Source organism: Nomascus leucogenys, chromosome 6 (genome assembly GCF_006542625.1).
Source record: "Nomascus leucogenys isolate Asia chromosome 6, Asia_NLE_v1, whole genome shotgun sequence".
NCBI lineage: Eukaryota > Metazoa > Chordata > Mammalia > Primates > Hylobatidae > Nomascus > Nomascus leucogenys.
Window position 1 is genome coordinate 98,238,360 of NC_044386.1, and position 15,730 is coordinate 98,254,089.

The 15,730-nt window shown below is 51.9% G+C and overlaps 2 pseudogenes; both read left to right on the forward strand.

Annotated features, from left to right (window-relative positions):
- The window catches only part of LOC100596578, a 34,562-nt pseudogene extending 30,071 nt beyond the window's left edge, over nucleotides 1–4,491 (forward strand).
- A 9,183-nt stretch (nucleotides 4,492–13,674) lies between these two features.
- Nucleotides 13,675–14,859, forward strand: LOC115835403 (annotated as a pseudogene).
- Nucleotides 14,860–15,730: the final 871 nt, after the last annotated feature.

The window sequence follows — 15,730 nt, forward strand, 5'->3', positions numbered from 1 at the left end:
CCATAGCCTCAGGGTCCCCATCAGCAAAGAGGGAGGGGTGTCCGTTGTCAGCCACCCACAGTGCTCTCTATGTGAAAGTGGCTTGGAAATTGGCTACCATCGGGTGCAAGGAATCATTAGCAGTGAGGCCAAGTTTGGGAAGCCTGAGAGGAGCTGTGCATCAAGAGGAGGGTTTTTTTTGGAGGAGGGTGGGGGGGGTGGGGAATCCAGAGGCCCTTATTGTCTGCTTCATTTCTCAGCTGAGCCCCAGTCCCCGGCACCCCCAGCAGGGACCTCTGAGTTGGAGCAGCTACAAGATGAGGCCAAACAGCTGAGGAAGGAAGTGGAGGTACTGGAGGGAAAGCTCCAATCCCAGGTGGAAAACAACCAGGCCTTGAGTCTCCAGAGCAAGGAACAAAAGCAGAGGCTCCGAGAGCAGGAGGAGCGGATGCTGTGGGAGCGGGAGAGACTGTGCGAGACAAACAAGAAGCTTCAGGAGCAGCAGGAGATGCTACAGGAGAAGGGTGACAGGCTGCAAAAGCAGGAGCAGAGGCTGCGAAAGCAGGAGGGGTGGCTGCAAAAGGAGGAGGGGAGGCTGCGAAAGGAGGAGGGGACGCTGCGAAAGCAGGAGGGGAGGCTGCGAAAGGAGGAGAGAGGCTGCGAAAGGAGAAGGGGAGGCTGCAAAAGGAGGAGGGACGCTGCGAAAGCAGGAGGGGAGGCTGCGAAAGGAGGAGGGAGGCTGCAAAAGGAGGAGGAGAGGCTGCGAAAGGAGGAGGAGAGGCTGCGAAGAAGGAGGGGGGCTGCGAAAGGAGGGGACGCTGCGAAAGCAGGAAGAGAGGCTCACGCACTCCCAGAACCACAGGCTCGACAAGCAGCTGGCCGAGCCACAGCGCGGCTTCGAGGATCTGGTGGGTTGCCCCACCTGGGGAGCCTCCCCTCATCCCCTCCCTCCAGGCCTTTGTTTCCCCACCTGTAAAATGGGACAGCGTAGCCCTCACGTGAAATGGTACTTCTAAAGGCACCTGTGAGCCAGAGCTCATCAGGCCCTCCTCTGATGGCTGTGGGGGAGAGGGGATGATTTTTCTAACCTGCCTCCACCCTTCCCGGTGACATGGGAGGCAGACACCAAGTTCAGGGTCCCCAGCTGCAGCGGATGGCCACTGATTGCTTCTCTCTGTGCAGAACAACGAGAAGAGCGCACTGCAATTTGAGCAGGAAGCAAAGGAGTTGCAGGAGAAGCCAGGCGAGGTGAAGAAGATGGTAACCTCTGCCCATCCAAGAAGGGCTGGGAGGCGGGCACCAGCCTTGGGAGGGGAGGTGCCAGGCCAAAGGCAGCTCCAGCTGGGGGGCAGGTGACCCCAGCACCCTCCAGGGCAGCCCTATGAATGTTTCTTGCTTCCTGCCCTGTGACTTTTAGAGGTGGGTAGCCCTGGGCTCCTCCAGATCTGGACATCATCATCCCAGCTAGAGGCATGGAGCCCCCCAATCATAGGGGAAGAGACGGTGGTATAAAGAGGCTCCTTATGCGGGCACGGTGGCTCGTGCCTGTAATCCCAGCACTTTGGAGGCTGAGGCAGGAGAATCACTTGAGGTCAAGGGTTTGAGACCAGCCTAGCCAACATGGCGAAACCTCATCTCTACTAAAATTAAAACAACAAAAAGTTAGCCAGGCATGGTGGCGCATGCCTGTAATCCCAGCTACTCAGGAGGCTGCAGCATGAGAATCGCTTCAGCCCCGGAGGTGGAGGTTGCAGTGAGCTGAGATTGCACCACTGCACTCCAGCCTGGGCCACAGAGTGACACTGTCTCAAACAAAACAAAACAAAAAAGCCTCCTTAGATTCAAACTGGATTCCAGCCCTGGTTCCACTGGTCACCATTCAACTACTGTTCAACTCTTAGTCTCTGTTTCTGTAACTTCAAAAGGAAGTTAGCATTTTCCTTGCAGAGGCGCTGAGGATTGAATGAGAGAATACATGGAAAGCATTAGGCATGTAGCACACTTAGCAGATGGTGGTTGGCTCCCTCTGCTTTTCCACCAGTCTGTGGCCTACAGTTCAAATGGTGGGAAGAAGGATGTGAGATTTGAGGCTGGGGAAGGAGGCATGGGGTTCTAGGCAAGGGAGGAAGTCTCTTAGGCCTGGAGCAGGTGACAGAGCCCCACAGTGCCCTGGCTACCCTATTAATGGGCCCAGAATCTGGAAGCCAGCCACCATGTGCCCTCATGCCCAGGGCCTTCCTGCAGGTGGAGCTGAAGAGCCAAGAGTCTCAGAGTCTGCAGCAGCAGTGAGACCAGTACCTGGGTCACCTGCAGCAGTAGGTGGCCACCTATCAGCAGCTGACCTCTGAGAAGGAGGCGCTGCACAGGCAGTTACTGCTGCACACCCAGCTCATGGACCAGCTGCAGCAGCAGGAAGCTTGGGGCAAAGCGGTGGCTGAGATGGCCCGCCAAAAGTTGCAGGGGACCCAGGGGAGGGAGTTGCTGAGGACGGGCCCCCGAGGGGGATGACGTGGCAACCTCCGTGCCTTCTCATTCTGTTTCCTGCCCCCTTAGGAGCGCCTAGAAGCTGCCAGCCAGCGGAACCAGCAGCTGGAGACCCAGTTGAGCCTCATGGCTCTCCCTGGAGAAGGTACAGGAGACCACTCAGATGAAGAGGAGAGAGCCCCAGGAGGAAGGGGCACTGTTAGCAGCATAGGATTGAGGAGTTGGAAGAGACCTTTAGAACAGCTGGTCATTATGCCAACTGGGTGTCTGCACTAAGTTCAGCATCAACATGGTGACCTCCTGGGAGCAGGGGGCCACCAGGTTGCCTAAGGATGAATGAACTGGCCCAGATCACAAAGGGAACAGGTCAGGACTCCCGCACTGACAAGTAGTGGGACTGTGCCTGGGCAATGTTAGCAAGATCTTGGTTTCTTAAATGAAAAATAAAGAACAGCAGCTCATTCCCCTTTGGGGAGGGTCTGGCTCAGGGTTACACAGTAAGGGTGGGACAGTGGTGGGCTCACAGTACCACCTGAGTTGTCTGAGGACCCCTCTGGCCACCTCCCCACAGGAGATAGAGAAGACCTGGACGGTGAGGAGGAGGAGGTGCCTCGGCCCACGCCAAACATCCCGGAGGACCTGGAGAGCCGGGAGGCCACGGTGAGCCTGACTTTCCCTGCTCCTACTTTGCCGCCTTCCTCTGTGGTCCCTCCCAGACCCCCTTATGCTCTTGGTTTCCCGCCTTCTAATTGCTCTGGCCCTCACCCCTTCTGGGAGCCAGTGCTCAGACGCCATTCACCTGTAACCAACAGGTGCCTCTCTGAGGCCCAAGGGAAGGGGCTGTGCTTCACCTCCCTGCCCCATTTGTTCTGTGTATGCCCCTACAAGAATACTCACCCCTTGCCTTCAAGTGGCATTTTTCAACTCCGCTGGAGCCAGTTCCCAGGAGGAGCAGGCACGGCTATGTGGCAGCGGAAGGTGCGAAGGCTGTGCTGCCTGACCTGGCTCATCTGGTGGCCTCGGCCTGGAAGGAGCCAGAGGCAGAGGCCCCGGCCCCAGGGACTGGGGGTGAGTTTGTGTGTGGGGAGAGCTACTGGGTCCTGAAGGAGGCCATGGAGAAGGTGAAGGTGAGTGAGTCCTGGCATGGGCTTAGAAAAGTGGGGGTGGCGCAGGACAGGTCACTCCCGAGATGTGACCCCATTATTTCGGCTCCAGAGCAGCTTTATGGACCCCCCGAAGGAGAAGGCGGATGGGAAGGAGCAGGTGGAGAAACTAGAGCTTGGAGTCATCCAGCCCTCTGGAGCGACAGATGGCATGAGTGAGCGGGAGGCCAGGGCATGGCAGGGGGAGCCGCAGGGCCATTGGAGGGGCCCAGTGTCTGAGCCGTGTCCTCTCTCAGGAGAGTACATCACCATACATGAGAGCCAGGGGCAGTGCCAAACACGCGCACCAGGAGATGGAGGATGCCATCATTCTGGCCCAGAATGAGGAGGAAATGAAGGTAGGGTGTGCAACATCTTTGTGGGGGTGGGGGTTGCATGGGCGCTGGTGCCGGCTCCGGAGTGGCAGCTGAGCACCCCTCCGTTCAGGCGAATCTACTGGAGCTGTAGGAGCTGATGTTGCCACTTGTAGGCGACCACAACGAGGGGCATGACAAATTCCTCACCGCTGCCCAGAACCCTGTTGATGACCCGCTCCAGGGGCCCCAGCCCCCCAGGAACTTGGGGCTGCCAATGAGCAGAGTGCTGAGTAGAGCCCTCAGGTGGGGTGGGCAGGCAGGAGCAGGGGAGGCTGGCACTGTGCTCAGACCCCCGCCTCCCTCTCTCTGAAGATTTTGATGAGGTGAGCCTGGACAACAGCATGGAGCCTGCACCAGGAGCGGCCAGGGAGGGTTCTCCCCATGACAACCCCACTGCACAGAAGATCACGCAGCTGCTTCCTGTAATGCAGGACACCCAGGAGCACCCAGCTTGCCCAGCAAACCCTGCATGCCATTCTTTTACCGAGCAGCCAAGAACAGGGAGATAAACATCATCATCATCTAAGAGCTGGTCAAGAAATTTAAAAACAACAACAAAAAGTGATGGGGTTAATCTCCCACACAATTCTTTTACTCCGTTTGAATGTTAGAGCCACTCATATTTTTTGTTTCTAATTTACAGTTTAAATTTATTTGTAAAAAGTTAAGGGAGAGTTGGTCTTTCCCTGATGTTCACTCTGGCATCCTTTAGCATTTTTCTTTTTTGAGAATTGTAGGTCATTAGTACACATATCGAGTTTGCCCTTAGGTGGTGGGAGTTCAAACACACAAAGACCCACTATCTGCACAAAACTATTCTTGCTGGTTTGGAATAGGCTGCCATGCTTTTTTAATGTTAGTGCAGCATGTATATTCATTACAGAATTCAGATAAAATGTGCTTATGTTCTGCTGTTATGTTTGATTGAATCCTAACCACAGTGAGCTCTTCATTAGCTGAATATGTGGTTTGCCCTCAAGTGAGCACTGTTTATTACTTTGTAATATGCCACTGTGAGTACTGACCTTTAGAGTTGTTTAAAGGCTGAGAACTGGAAACAGCCTTTCTCCTATTTTCTGTGTATTGGGGATGGGAGTAATAACATTTTGGGGAGCTTTTTAAATCTCATGGAAGAGGAAAGTGGCCTGCTCTGGCAGGTGTGCGTAGGATAGAGTGTGTTTCATGTGTTCTGGTGCCAAGAATGAGCGCTGTACTATGGTGGCTCCCTTAGGATTTGTATGGGCTCTGGGCTCATGAAGATATTGCATCACGAGCTGCAGCGGTTGTACCCTTTCTTGATGACCTAAAAAGGGATGATTCTGAGGAATGAAAGGCTCCCATCATTGACTGTGGATGTGGAAAACCTTTTCTAGCTTAGAGCATTTATATCTACAATACATTTTAAAGTCAGAGTTCATGTTACCTGTTTTAGTCACATGAATATATGTCCCAGTACACAAAAGAGCACTGGTTGGCATTCTTCTTAATGTATTTAGTAAAGATCCTAAGAAATCCTTTAAGAGCTTAAATGTCCCTGGAAGAGCATACAGGCTCTAGTCAAGAATGAATTCGAGTGAAGGAAAGCTGTGTGACACTTGGCCTTCCTCTATGTTCATGGAGCTTCTTGAGGCTAGAAGATTGGTTTTTACCATCTAGACCTCTCTGGCTAATACCTATTCTTCAACCACATTGGTTACTCTGACATAGGAATTTACTTCTTTTCTTTGAATGGAAAACACTTTAAAAATAATAACCATTATTATAAACCAACATATGTGACAGTACTTAGTTGAAACAAAAAGGAGTTTTAGTAGACAGTATTATACTACATACGAAAATCAAGGTGAAGTTTATGCAACTTAAAATGTTTACAAGCCGCAGTGCAATCTACTGTTTGTGAAAGTCAAAGTATTATGAGGAAAAGTGTCTAAACAATCACAGTTATATTTCCTCACAGAGTTCTTCACAAAGTGAAATACATTTTTATACCTCTCGGTTTCAGTTAGAGACATATTTTGTGCCATATTTATGTTAATTGCTTATACATGATGAGTTATTTCAGTCATACATTGCCTACGTCATAACTTTATGATGCTTGGGAAAGAATCAACAGCTAAAACTTCCTGAAGTTCTAATGTCTGTGTTCCAAAATACGTCACATTATAGGATGCAGGGAGAGATGTATGTGTGATCTCTGGGGTGGAATTTCTAGTTACTAGACCATCTCCATTTTTAGTATTTGACAACCTCATGATACTTTTATAAATATGACATTAATAGGAGAGCAATAATATTATTTTACAGATGAAATAACAGATTTGCCTTCATTCACTGAAAGAGTGCAAATATTGGGTTATTGTGACTTCAACCGACTCTTCCAAATTGCGTGAATTTATCAATGTATTAGATAAACCCAGTTCCGGAATGATAAAGAAAAACTGTTAGACCAAATAATGTGGCTAATTAGCAGTGGTACGATTTCTAGCCTGAGGGTTTAAAATGGACTTAAGGTCCTGTTCTTGCCTTCTATTTTGTGAACTTGCCACTTTTGCATTATTTGAGTTCACTTGAAAGACAGTTACTTTAAGTCCATTTTAAACCCTTGGGCTAGAAATCGTACCACTGTTAATGAGCCACCTTATTTGGTCTAACAGTTTTTCTTTATAATTCTGAAACTGGGTTTACCTAATACATTCATAAATTATTTCAAAGGAATTTTTATAGTTCAAATCACTTCACTTTTACCCTGATAAAGATAAATGACTAGGAATGACCTTCAGATAGCGTTTAGCATCTGTAACCAATCTGACAATAATGTGTTCATCAGGTACCTATGGATTAAATCACACACTGGCATATTTAAGCTGGATGTCAATCTGGAAAATAAATGTACTATGTTAACTGAAATACCACCCTTTGTGTAGGTATTTTGTCCTGTGTTTCAGAAAAAGCTACAAAGAATGGAAATCCTGTGACAATAACTTAAGTCTTTCTTCAAAGCTCATGCGGTCCTTTGCAATACCTCATTCAGCCAAGTATTTGTTCTCTTCCTCATTCAGTATAAGGCAGCTTTCAATTTGCTTAGAAGGCAACATTAGAAGGTTAGAGTTCATCAGAAATATAGAAGTTAAAATGTGAGTTCAACGGAATAAAGTTGAATTCTGTAGGAAGTAAAGAATCAAAATACCTACTTAAAGATTGCAATATATGGTCATTATTTTTAAAGTATCTGATTAAACCTGATAGGTTTTCCAGAAATGAAAAAAATCAGTTCTAAAACCAAAGCTGATTTTTAGAAAATGTGAAAATGTAACTCAGCCCTATCCATAATACTTTCTCTAAAACTTTATCTTACAGTCACTTTAAAATAACTATTCAAAAATGTTACTGCTATATTAATGTTCTGAAATAAGTTAAAACATTTCAAAATATGAATACTGTAGTTTTAAACAAAGAAACTGGAGGAAGGAAAAGTAGAGAGAGATGCCAATTCCAGTCCAAACCTTTATTTGCCAAGTTTTCTTAGAATGACTTTTACCAATTTATGAATTCCTGTAAACAGAATGTATAATGGAAATACTGACTTTTGTCTAAAGTGGCATTATTGACTGCTACTGTGCTGCTACTGTAATGTAATAAATTATTAAATTGTTGCAAAGTGCTGTTTTTGCCTTAAAATTTATGTGTCTTGAAAACTATAGTATTAAAAGTATTGAGACTGTGCAAATGCTGGGCACACTTGGCATGAGATAATCGGTTTTTTTTTTTTTTTTTTTTGAGATGGAGTCTCACTTTTCCACCCAGGCTGGAGTGCAGTTGCTGAATCTCGGCTCACTGCAAGCTCCGCCTCCCAGGTTCACGCCATTCTCCTGCCTCAGCCTCTCCGAGTAGCTGGGACTACAGGCGTCCGCCACCACACCCGGCTAATTTTTTGTATTTTTTTTTTTAGTAGAGACGGGGTTTCACCGTGGTCTCGATCTCCTGACCTCATGACCTGCCCCCCTCGGCCTCCCAAAGTGCTGGGATTACAAGTGTGAGCCACCATGCCCGGCCGAGATAATCGGTTTTATTTTTAGAAAATTGTAACTATGCAAGTGCGTTTATTAAATGAACATAAACTAAAAAGAAGTTATGGGAATTTTAAAAAGTTGTGGGATGAAAAAGTTGTGCGATAAAAAATGCTGTGGAAAAGCTGTGGCAAAAGAAGTTGTGAAAAAAAGTAGAAAAATGTTTTATGAAAAGTATTTTAAAAAGTTATGACAAGGAAGTTATGGGATTTTTTTTAAGTCATGTGATAAAAATAAAACCAGGCTTCTGTCAGCATAAGCCTGGAGAAGTGGGACCGGAGTCTTCGCCCCCACCATGTACCAACCACCCCTTTCCAGTCACCCCTTTACCATTAGGGTAGCAAGACAAGACCCCTGTCTAATGGAGGGAGACAAACAGAACCTTTGCCACCTGACCAGGGCTGAGTCCTTACATTTCTGGATAATGATGTTTGTTATTGAAGAGCCAGAGGCTGGTGGAGTTGGTTTGTTTGTTTGGAGGAGGCCTGATGGCCTCCCTACTCTCACCAAAGCAACTTTTCCCTCAGGGGGCTCCCATCTTATTCAGAGAGGCAGCCGAGGCAGGACAGTGGGGCTAACTGTAGAGCAGGTGAGGGCTCGGGCTGCTGGGGTGGACCCCCTTCCCCAGTGTACATATAGTATTTGTGTAACATTTTGTATATTCCAGGTGGTAGGGCCACCCCTTGTATTATATGTAGCGGAGGCTGGAGCTGGCATATAAGGAGGAGGTTCTAATCATTATTTATGGCTGGGAAACTTACCTATTGATAGCACAGGACAGAGGAAGGAGGCGGGGATGAGGTCCTGGTTGCCTTGGTGATGCGACTCCTGTTTATTTTGCTTTTCATTTTGGAGTAAATGGATTTAGCCATACTGCTCAGCCTGGTGGGTTCCCGTTTCCCTCACTGGGTCCTGGAGTTTGTGCCACTGAATGAAGAGCCCCAGAGTGAGATGTCCAGCTGGGCTGTTGGGGACCTTCCAGGCCTGTTACCTGTATGCCGCCTGGTGACACCTGGTGGATTTCATGGGGACTGCCATGGCACCTATGGGGCACAGTCCAGCCCTGACAGCCAACAGGCTCAGAAGCCTGATCTAGTGGTGCCTGGGAAGGCAGATACCAGCACCCAAGGACACTGACTTCCATCCACCCCAGGCGTCTTCCGTTCCGTCCCGTTGCCTCCATCTCCTGTCTGCACCTGGTGGCCTGTTCTGTCTGTCCCTCCAGAGTGCCAGCTGCTCCGCAGGCTCCCTCCAGGCTGAGTTCATGGCCCTGCCCCCTAGTGGCCAGAGTCGGCTTCACAGGATAAGAGCTAGCTAAGCTCCAGGGGCTTTCCAGGAAAAGTGTCCCTTGGAAAGGGTGTGGCCTTTTCACCACTCCCAACAGCACCCTAGAAATGGCTTGGCCTTTTCTCTTCCCTGAGATCCACACAGAACACAGCCAGCAGAGGACACATTCCCCATCATCCAGAAATGGGTTTGATTCTCAGCCGAGGGACACCAGGACTGGTAGAGACTGTCAGGCCACACAGCTGCCTGTGCAGCACCCCCATGCTTGGTGGGTGGTGGGAGGGATGGCGGGGGCTGGCTGTCCACAGGCCGGGCATGACAGGGAGGCTCACTGGAGGTGGCGCACTTTGGAGGGGCAGTGTCAGGGGAGAGCTTCCTCTTGTTGGGCCACAAGACAAGGACAGCATGGTGACTGATTCCCAGTGCTAGAGGTGAGGTGGTCGGCCATGTTTAGGTGCATATATATATATATATATATATGAGTATTTATAGCTATTTATAGAACAAGGCAGGGACATACCACAGAGGGGCACAAGTTTTCAGCAACGGTCACACCTGGATGTGTCAGCTCACCACTACAACAGACTAAGTCACAGATGAAGGGGGCTGGCTTTGGGCTGGGGAGCCACAGTCAAGTCACAGGACGCCCGCCCAGGCAGGCTTGGAAAGGGAGGTCTCTGAGGAGAGGAAGGATCTGTTTAGAGGTCGAAGCGGGGCCTGGGGCTCTCAGGACAGGATGGACTTGTCTGACCCATTCAGCTGGCAGTTGGAGAGAAGCAGAGAGAAAAGGGGTTAAAGAAAAGCCAGAGCTGGTGAGGCAAGTGCAGAGCACCGGTGCACCGCAGTGGCTGTGGGAGGGTGGGGAGGGGCGGGTGCAGGTGTGGGTGTGGCAAAGTTCCTGGAAAAGAGGGACTGGAAGGGAAAGGGGAGGAAGATGGAGGGAGGAGCCAGAGCTTCACATGTAGTGCCTGGGGGCTGCAGCGGCCCTCCCCAGCCCACACACGCTGGCCTCTCTCATGACATCCAGGCAGTCCACCCATAGTTCAGACCAATGCTCAGCCTCCTCAGGCTTCTCTCTTCTCTGGTCACCCTGTCTTCCAACCCATGGCCCAGGGCCACCTCTTGCTTGGGGAACCCCACCCAACAGCCACCTGGCCTGGTAAGGAACACTGCTTGCACCAAAATGGTGAAGCTATAAGGGATGGACGGCTGCAGTGAGTGCCAGAGGCCCCTCTGAGAGGTCAGAAAGCCTAGGGCCCTCTGAAGGGAGCCTGGGGAAGGCAGGGAGTGCAGGTAGCCAGATGCCACTGGCCATAGACTTGTCAGTCTAAGAGGGGAGCTTCACCTGGTTGGCAGGGGGCTGCACGTTGCATAGGTGAGGCTGGCCCTTCCTGCTGGGAAAAGCAGAAGAGAGAAAGTCCGTGGCAGGAAACGCAGGCAGGCTTGCTAGGCAGAGCTCAGCTGGGCCAGCAGGCACTGTGGTCCTGTTGGCTGAATAGCACAGGCGACCTCTAGGAGCAACAGGCCAAGGTGGGTGAGCCTGCTGGCCAGCGGTAGTGCTTCAGTGGGGGCCAGGGACCCTGCCTTCAGTCACATGCTAGCAGCTATGATGGTACCTGGGAGGGAGGGAAGGGGGCTGTGTGTCTCTGCCTGGCCTGTGAAGTGTGTTGTGGGATGACCGTGTGTATGGGACTCTCACCTAGATCACCACTGGATTGCCGACAGATAGATGAGGTGGGACCTTGACTATCACCCCTGCTTTGCAGTGGATTTGGCTCTCAGCACTCCCAGGCTGGGAGCTGGATACTGGCAGCATGACTCAGACTGCACGACAGGTATGGTGTGCCCAGGATGATGTTCCTAGGCCTCTGCCCACCTCAAAGTTCAGCCCCACACACAACCCCCTCCAAGCTCCCAGCCCCTACAGCATAAACCACGAGCTTTCTGCCCGCTCTGATGGCTCCAGAGAGCACCCACATCTGCCAGCTTGGGCACGGAGCCTGTTTCAAGAGCCCCCAGGCTCAGCCATGGAGGCTGGGGGACTTCGGGGCCATGGGGGCTGGCCCTGGTACCTGCGTCCAGCGGGGACGCTCTGCACCTGCAGCCAGCAGTCATCCATGGGCCCCCGTGGGCGTGCTGACAGTGGTCGTGTTGATGTCACCGATGTTGCTGGGTGCCTCCGTCAGCACATGGTGCTTGTGCAGCATCTCGTTGCCCCACTGTGCCTTCTCTGCCGACTCCTCCATCAGTGTGTTCTGGTCCCCATGCGAGTACAGGTTGGACAGCAGCTCTGAGAAGATGAATTCCTTGATCTGAGAGTGGGCAAAGAGGGAAGGAGGTTGGGACCTGATACCTGTGCCACCCTGGCTACCCCACCGGGCTCTGCTAGGACTGTGTTCTGGACTTGGAGCCCCAAGTATGGCTTTTCAGATGCGGCTTCTACACTGCTTCAACTTGAGGATCCGCGTCCCCACTGCCTTTTCTCACTCAGATGGGGACACTGAAGTCCAGAGGAAAAGCCACCTGTCCAAGGTCACAGATCTGGAAGGGGACCCAGGACCTATCACGCCACCAGGACACCTGTCTACTCAGTTTAAAAAAAATTTTTTTGGAGATAGGGTATCGTTCTGTCACCAGGCTGGGGTACCGTGGATGAGATCACCACTCACTGCAGCCTCAACCTCCTGGGCTCAAAGTAATGCTCCAATATCAGCCTGTTGAGTAGCTAGGACTACAGGCACGTGCCACAACCACGCCCAGCTATTTTTAAAATTTTTGTGTAGAGACCAGGTCTCACTATGTTGCCCAGGCTTGTCTCAAACTCCTGGGCTCAAGTGATCCTTGACTTGGAAGAGCCCTGGGTTTCTGGCCTGGGCGGCCAAGTATTCAGGAACCCTCCCTGGCCACACGGTCATTGCCTGTTCTGGGCCACCCTCGTCCGTATGTCCCCTGGACCGCAGCTTTTGGCTGATCTGACCCTGAGAGCCGATTTGGACAGTGGGAGCTGAGGTGCTGGCTGAGGCCATGCCAGGCCTCCTGGAGGTTGTCGCTATTTTCAGTGTCTTTTGTTGGGGAGTGGGTTTGTAATAGTTTCAGGCTTACTAATAGCACCAACAACAGTGCCCTGATTTCTGCCAAATGAGGAAGGATATGGGAATCATATTTGCTGGGGAAAGTTTGATTCTGAGTCCTGGCATGAGCCTGGAGGGTTTCTGTTCATCTCGTGTTGGGTCAGGATTGCTGAGAGTGACAGGGAGTGAGCTCGCCCATGCCGACAGCTAGGGCTGTGTTGGGAAAGCCGCTGCCCTCGGTTCTGTACTGGGTCCCAGGCACTGCCAGGAGCTGAGGCGAGTGGGCGTGGCTCTGGCGAGTGCCCGCCCCTTCCCTGGCACCGCAGGCCGACCTGGTCCCGCCCATGCTGCTGGGCCTTGCATGGTCCTGCAGCACCTCCTTGTGAGCGGATCGCGGTACGGTCTCCCCTGCAGCTTGCTTTAGAAAGCGGGTTCGCCACACCAACAGGTGGTTTAAGGAGTGCCAAGGCGTGGTGGCAGGCTCCCCGCTGTTACCAAGACTGCAGGGGCCCATAACCCGCCTCTGGGCTGGAGCCTCAGTGTTTTAATGACCTCCCCAGACTAGTGGTTGCAAGGAGGCCAGTCCTGCAGCACAGCGATTGGCCTTCAGAAACACAGGGAGGGAGTTGTGTGGTCAGCTGCATTCAGGAGATGGGAGTTACACAGGATTGAACCAGGTTCTGCAGCAGGATTTCTAGGAGCCTTTTAAGGCGCTGAGCATCGTCTCCCAAATTTAGCTGACTATGGGGCACCTTCTCATCTCCTAGCGGAGCCTTCCAGGCCTGAGGCAGAGGTGGGGTCTGGCTTCCCGGGTGCCAGCCTGGGCCGAGGGGCCTCTCTCAGCTCCTGACTGAGGAACAAATGAAGAATTACACTTCGGGCTCGCGTTCTGCAGCACAGGAGGGTTGGGCACCGTAGGTTTGGGGTTTGTGGGGGCTGTGGGCTGACAGCTGTCGGGGAGAAAGGACTGGTGGTGGGGACCCTGTGCCCTGTTCACACGGAGCCTCCTCCCGCCTGCTGGGGCTGGTAGCCCAGTCTGCAGAGCCAGGCAGGAGGCGGAGCCTGAGAAATCCACACGCGGGGACCCCTGTGCTCGGGCCTTCCCTGTTCTCTGGTGTTTCCATGTTCCAGAACACACGCTGGGGAATTTGGAATATAAATAAAGCTGGCCTTTCTGACCTTAAGCCTCTGGACGAGAGTTAAGCATGTCCAGGTAGCGGGTGTTTTGAAACATAAAAGGTTGCATCCTCGTGTGTGCCTTGTGTTGAAAGGAGCCGACGCAGCCGACAGCAGCAAAAGCAAATGGCCTGCTCTGATGGGGACAGGCAGGAAGTCCTTTGGGGCATTTCTGTTTCATCACAGCTTTTCCTGGGGCTGGTGAGTCTGTTGGGCCTTTGGTTGACAGGAAAGCACATGAGCCCATGTTGCTGGATACAAAGCATCTGGGGCCTGGCAGAATCCAGAGAGCGGAAGAAGGTGGCCCCAGGAACTGGCTTATTTTGTGACCCCCCAGAGACCAGTGTGGCTGACCCATTAGTGCTTCAAATCCATAGCCAGGCCTCAGGACAGCATTTGGTTTTGTTTTTATTAAACCACTGACCAGTGGTTAGGAGCAAGTGATCACAACCTTAACATTTTTATTGTAAATTGGAGCCTTGACCTGGGGATAATGTGAAACCCATGAGCTGCACATTTCTCTGTAGACTGCATCTGGACACTTGTCACATTGCTGACTGGGTCTGACAGTCATCGCCAGGACTGCCTGGGCCTGTGTTCATTCCCAGTCAATGAGTCCTGGGACACAGATGTCCCAGACTCATGCCCGGTGCCAGGCCTCGTGCCTGCCAGAGGATGCAGACACACCCGCACCCGCCATCACCATGCAAGTGCCGGGAGCTCTTCTCAGCGCTTATGTGTGGGAACTCGAGTAATCTCACACCCTAGGAGGTGGCACTACAGTGTGCAGATGAGGAATCAGAGGCCAGAAAAGGGGGTGACTTTAGTCACACAGTCACACAGCAAGCATGTGGCAGAGCTGGAGTCCAGGCCATCATTCTGAACCTGCCCCATGCTGGGCCATTGTGCCTTGTCACCTCTCTGCAGAAGGTGGGCCTCGTCCCCTACATCAGGCCCCCAGCCTGGCCAGCGCTCTTCCCACCCTGCCCCAGGCCACCTGCTGTGCCTGTGAGGGCTGTGTGTGAGCACTCACTCGAGCCCCACTGATTCTCTTGTCTCTCCCCTGTGTCCTGCCAGGAAGCTGATCAGTATCTCCTTTGGGGACCTGAACCCTTTCCCCCTACGCCAGATCCAGAACTGACACACCTACCACTTGGAGAAATTCCAGCTGGAGCTGACTGAGCTGGAGGCCATCCGTGAGGACTTCCTGCGTGAGCGGGACACCAGCCCTGACAAGGGTGAGCTGGTCAGTGATGATGAGGAGGAGGATACCTGAGTGGGCTCCGGGACGCTGCTCTTCTTGCCTTCACAACCAAAGTGTGCCCAAAGGGTGAAAGCACGCTCAAAAGCCAGAATGTAACGTGTGTGGCCTCTGGGGATCTGCTGGGCAGATGTCCCAAGCCAGGCTGCACTTCCTCATTTCCCACTGTGCGGGGGCAGGGGTGGGAGGTCTAATTTGTTTACAGCCATTTCTGTGCCATGCTTTCGGTTACACGTATCTCAGTCACGCTTTCTGCCTGATTGGTGGATCCTCGGGCTGACCAGTGGCTATTTGCAAGAGCCTGTTTCCAGCCTCCAGTGCCCTGGAGGTCCCTGGCCTCCACTGGCTGCCATGGCAGGGGGCCCTTCTGGCAGGGGCTGCCTCACGCTGCTGTTCCTCCTCTGAACCTTCACCCCAACACCCAGCCCGTGGCCCCTGCAAGGGGGAACCTTGCCAGCTGGGAAACCCAGAGGGCTGTCCAAATGCGCACACCAGGACCGAGGGGAGCTCCCTCCCCACACCTGCTGGGAATTGCCAACTTTTAAATGGATGGGGTTTTTCATGGGTTGAACCTCTGTTCATACTTTTGTACACTTTCACTACAGTTTATATTTTTATAGGCTATTTTCTCAAGGTGTTTCTAGATTCCACGTATCTATTTTATATAACAAGTTCTTATATGTGACTCCCTTGTGTGTATCTGTGCCAGCCTCAGCCTCCGAGTTGCTCTTCCCTCTGGCCCTGACTCTCACTGACTCACCGATGTGATGTGCGGGCCCACTTCTTACCCCAGGTAGCCTCAGGCGCTGCCTGTAGTCATGCTGACAGCTGTACAGTAGCTGCCAAGACGGCTGACGGCTGGAGACGGTTCTGGTTTCAATTACGG